We start from the raw sequence: 6,000 nt of genomic DNA on the forward strand, positions 1-6,000 counted from the left end.
TTTTGATTAGAAAAGATGAAATAAATAAGTTACCAATTAAATTTTAAAATAATTTTTAGAAATCGTAAAAAAAAATTGTAAAAAAACATTAACCAAAATGTCTTGAAAAAAAAAACCAAATTGAAATTATTTTCCAAAAAACTAAATGGATAACTATAAATTAATCACACTGGAATTTATTTTTATAACGTTTTTATGAACTCACAATCTTGTTTTTACATGTTTTTTTAGGAAGGTACTTAATTAAAGATTTAAAAACTAGAAATTACTCGCTAAATAGCCGCAGGTTCAATTTAGTTTTAAGCTTACTATTGTTTACATTCAGAATAGTAAATATATAAACTAGTAAACATATACATAAGTAATATGTACATATATATATATATATGTGAGGCGGAAAGATAAAAGGGACCTTTTACGGGGAGACTCCAAATCGCCAAAAAAATATATTTAAGAAAAAAAAATATGTTATCTACATCATAATTTTGACATGAATATGTTTATGGCTTGGGGTCATTTTGAAAATGTCGACATGTCAAGTGTCACAGTGCTGACGTCATTATCATTACATCATGGAGGGATTATGGAGGGTCATTCTGAAAATAAAGTTAAGAGTATCCACTCTTCGTACAGATACATCAAGTTGCAGGATATATAAGGATATAATATTAGGGTATATAACTTATAAGGATATAATGATATGTATAAGGATAGTCAAATTAATTTTTTAGATAGGCACTTACTGGCGAACTACGGAAATTGATTTATGAGAATTGTTAAGTATTGATAAATGTTGCCAGTAAATCGATTAAGGCCAGATATTATAAAACTACTAAAAAACGTTTGGCCAGAACATATAATTAAGACATACTATCATCATACATCGCAAGGAGATTATAGATAGAAAATAATCATATAATTAATGATAATTATAAAATAATTATCAGGACATATCCATGTATTGATGTATCTGCATGAAGTGTGGATACACTTTAACTTTTTCATTATAAACTCTTTGATATGAATCTGTAGGAATTTTGAATACCGGTTTAACACAATATAGCAAAAATACAACACATAAAAAAATCGGTTAAGCAGTATAAAATATTTTGTGATTTCAGTTCTAAACTCCACATCGAAGTTTTAAAAAAAAGTAGTGTTATTCAATAAATTACTATCTTATCCGCTATTCAAACTTATAACTAATATTTTAGCGGAATTACTTGATGAAATTAGTTCAGACGAGTGTAATGTGTTTTACACCAACAATAAAAGCCAGTTAGAAACAGTTTCTAAGTGTAGACAACAAAAGATTAACCTAAGAAATGGACACTTATGAAGTTTTTAAAAACAACACTTTTAGAATCAAAATGTAAGATACAAAATGTTATTTACACTTTTCCAATTGTTACACCACTTATCACATCAGTGATATTAATTTGTTTTAACTTAAAATGTAATTCGGTTAAGATGTGTTTATATGATCAATAGTACCTATCTGAAAATAGCTCTAAGTATGTTATACATGTATGATAGTATAATGTATATTATTAACGCGTTTAAGTAATAAGAATAAAAAACTGACTCTCATTTGCAATTATTTTGAATTTCAATGATGAGATTTATACGTTAGTATGACATTCTGTGGGAAAGGAAGAAGGTTTTTTGTTACTCTTGTTATTTTTTAGGTCCCATTTTAATTACCAATTACCGAAATTGATAACATATTTAACGATATTACATTTAATGCAAGTTGTTTTTCGATTCTTCTTTAACGATTCTGTTTTTCAAGGCCTTCTGGTTGTGGAACGTTTTTTTGTTAAAACAAATACCTTAGCTTTACAATCGCAACGAGAAAAACCGCAAAAAACAAATAATGTACTCGAATTTGTAATAATACAATAACTTAAGTAATCAAACCATACTAGCAAACGTTGGTATTTTTTTGTTTACTATGCGATATATGTTTGATGTCATGATCATTAACGCATACACTACACCGCCGTTTTGAAAAAGTACAATTTTATACACACAATTTTTTTACATGACTATATACTAACTTTTCGATTATTATATTTTTTCATAGTACTGCCGAAGTAAAATAATACTCGCCAACAGCAACACAGACCTACTTGAAAAACACTAATACTTATAAGATTTAATAATAACCGTTGGGGGATCATATCTGTAACAACTGTGAATAAGTGTGCAAGTCGATTTCAGTGATTTTACAGGAGAGCGGTTTTAAACTTTGAGCTGTCATAAATCAATAGCCATAAGCCAATAACACACATCCCTCTCTAGGTTTTCTTGTTGGTCCAACATTTATTCATCAACACCAGACATTTATTCAAGGTGTGCTAGATGCCTCGGACCACATCCTAGCGTACTTAGTCAATTTTGACCAAAATTCGACTTACACGCTTATTCACAGTTGTTACCAAATTTTAGAAAAATAAATTATTTCAACTGTTTGGATCCGGAAGGGCAGGGGGGAGGGGATCTAGTATAAAACCGTAAAAACTAAGCATTTCGTTTTTGGGAACGTTTAACTTAGTTCTCGACGCCCCCTAAAGATTATTTCGAGTTGTTTAAATTGTAGTCAGTGAATTTATATTTTAAATTTTTTCTGACTAATTTTATTAATTTCCTAATCACTCTACGTTAGTTGAAGAGAGGGGGGCTATATTATAATAATTATAACTTTTTCCCCGGGCTGTTTTGCACAGTAATTAGTTTATACTGGGATGGATTTTACTTTAGGAACTCAATTTCTTGTCTTGATTTAATTTATTTTCTTTTAATTCTTATGTAAATAAAATACATTTTTAAGGGAAAATTAAATTTTCTTGGTAAGTATTTGTCAAATAACTAAAGAAACATTGATTATATATAGATTAAAAAACAAATAGTTACAAACTACAAAAACGATGAAATTTTCTGTGTGGATGTGTGTGTGTGTGTACTCAGTATTATAATTAAGAAATAATAAAACAAAGTGATTGTTGAAAAAAAAATCTTTTTGATAAAATAGTATCATATAAAAAGCTAAAAAAAAATATTAACCATATAAGAAATATCCATAACCCCTAATGATCGCTCATATAATTGTCACATAATTTGTATTTTATTTTTATAATAGCTATTTACAGTAAAAGTAAATACCACAAAAAATAACCAAATAGTTATAAATAATTTAACATATACATATAATAAACGCTATAAAATGTACTAAATAATAAGTAATGTAATAATAATAAAAATAATAATATTATAATAATAATATAATAACGCTAAACTCGTCTTATAAAAAATGTGAAATCTTCATTTTAATAAATAATACATTATGACCGCTTTTAAAAATAAAAAAAAGTCTGCGACTATTTACATTTATGTTAAAACATTTAAATTATTGTGGAATATAGAATGGCTGCGTTTTAACCCTACCAGTGTATTCGCTGACACCATCGCATCGTTTCAAAATCAATTAAGCTTGACAGAAGTATAGACATAACAATAAAATGTTTTACATCATAAACAATTTAATGAAAATATATTTAAAATTTTTAAGATTTTAAACTAATCTATTTTAATTCAAAACACATAATATATTAAAGGTAAAAAACCACTTGATTTTTAATCGTTTGATTAAATTATTCGGTTATAAAGGTATGTGGCCTTAGCCCTTAGGCCTGTATAGTTCAAGGTAACGGCGATTGCCGAAGTCTGTGAAGTTTGGAGAAGATTTGGTGGTAAATATTATTATATTTATGGCCGTAGAATAGTGGAGACTAATCATTAATTTGATTTTTTTAAATGTATTATGCATAAGGTTTTACGAATTATCGATTCGGTTTACTTAACGAGCTAGGCGAGAGTACTATACAATAAAATGCTATAAAGAAAAAAAAGTCGTAAAAAGTGCATCTGTTCTCCTACAAATTTTTGATAGGTATTTAGTTGCTCATCGTAAATAATTATACATAGCGTTTCCAAATTAAACTGGCAAGACTTTATAAAATAACTTAAACAAAGACCAAACAAGAAAAATTGTCCTATGAATGTTTTTTCTTCGTTTATGAGCTACCACAAATCAAATCAAAAAATTATTGATGATACAAAAAAATTAATCTCTACTCTGTTCCAAAAAAAGAACATGTCGGACGGTGATCGGTAGATATTATTATTTAAGGAGTTCGGAAAGAGCTATTTATTTAAAAGAAAAAAGACGGGTGATATTTGACAAAAATAATTGATTTAAACGACTTTCTAAACATTCCAACAAATTTTAGGATAATTCAATATTAAGTTTTTAGCTACAAAACATTAAAAATTATTTTGCTCTGGGTTATGATGAAAGTTTGAGTAAAAATGACTTTTGTAGATGTCACATGTGCAGATTATTATGCGTAGTTATTAGAAAATTAGTTTGTTTTATTAAGAAAACTAAAAAATCGGCCTTTTATTTATTTCGATGGCATCTTATATGTTTTTATACGTTTAAAGTAAGTGCGCTACTTTCGTGATGCTATTCGTGTCGCTATTTTGTGTCGTTTTCGATCTGGAAGGCCAAGGCTAAAGCGTTCCATGCCAAAAAATTAAAACCACTTCAATACACACCTTGAAAATTGACTTTATGTTTTGGCTTTCATTTATATACATTTTAGCTCTTTCCGTTTCTCTTAGAGAATATTAAATTTGAAAATGTGTACTCACAGATTTAGTAGAAATATTTTTACTCATGAACAAAAGTTAAGACTATAAGTTTATCTAAATATTTACATAAGAGACCATCGCTATAAAACATTTCCCAATTAAGATATTATAAGCCCATTTAATAGCTAAACGTATTTGCACGCAACAGCTTGCATAAATGATTATTTTGATTTTTTACATTTTACTCTATTTTAAACCCGTTGTATGTAGTCTGTAGACAATGTACACATCTGAGTAGAGTGTCTATATTTTATCGATCGGTATGGAACGAAAAAATATTTTGGCCGAATTTCTATTTACATTTTGAAAACATACGATTTTCATAAGCATTAAAGCCGTCGTTGAACTAATAAAATAGACTTGAATTTAAACTACTAATTTAGTTTAAAAAAAGGTTCAACAATATTTTCAACGATTTTTTAAAAAGTAAAAATGTTGTCAAAATAGTTTCCTACATTTATAACGATATTTTAGATATACAACAATATTATAATAGTAATTTTTGGCCAAAGACTAAAAGTTTCCAAAACGTATTTACAAAATATTGTTAAAATACACATGCTATGAATACACACAGCATGGACATGCTACTGAACTATAATAGTTATTTACTGTATCCAAAGATAAGCGAACGCTTAACTTTTGGTATTAATTGAACAAATAAATTCAAAATAATATGATACACGTACTTGAAAAAAATAAAATGCACGTACAGTATTGTTTATTACTTAAAAAAAAAAAATAACAAACACAATTTTTAAATAATATTCTTTTTGAAATCTACCATCAGATAAACGCAGTATAATATGCGCGTGGGTCTTCTGCGGGATAAAGGCCACTGGGCGCGATGACCGGTAGCGATTAACAAATGATGTCTACAGAGGTATACAATGTCTTCTCTGCGGGTATCGCTGGTGCAATTATTATTGGCAAACAATAGGTATATACACAACGTGTATTCTTACACGGTAGTCTGGTCTCTTACGTCCTGTAGCCGGTGCGGACGTGCGGTGACGCCAAGTACACGGGGTAGAACAAAAAATAGAAAAAGGCAGGAAATTCCTTTACCCCGTGCCAATTCATAATAGTAATAGTAATTGATCCTTTTCCGTTCCTGGTAAAACGCCAAACGTGTCGCCCCGCGCGTTTTTCGGGGTGCAAACAAGTAAACCGAATGACTTATAACAAGTAAAACAAATAGGCGCCAACCAAGCCGAGACACGAATCCCGTCCAACCGACGGTCGTGATATGTTTTCCACAGGCGACAAATTATTTTATTGAGT

The sequence above is a fragment of the Adelges cooleyi genome, unplaced genomic scaffold, assembly GCF_023614345.1.
Source record: "Adelges cooleyi isolate 19-005CV unplaced genomic scaffold, UGA_ACOO_1.1 ACOO_flye_CR_arks_rails_tigmint_CR_PRNA_8, whole genome shotgun sequence".
NCBI lineage: Eukaryota > Metazoa > Arthropoda > Insecta > Hemiptera > Adelgidae > Adelges > Adelges cooleyi.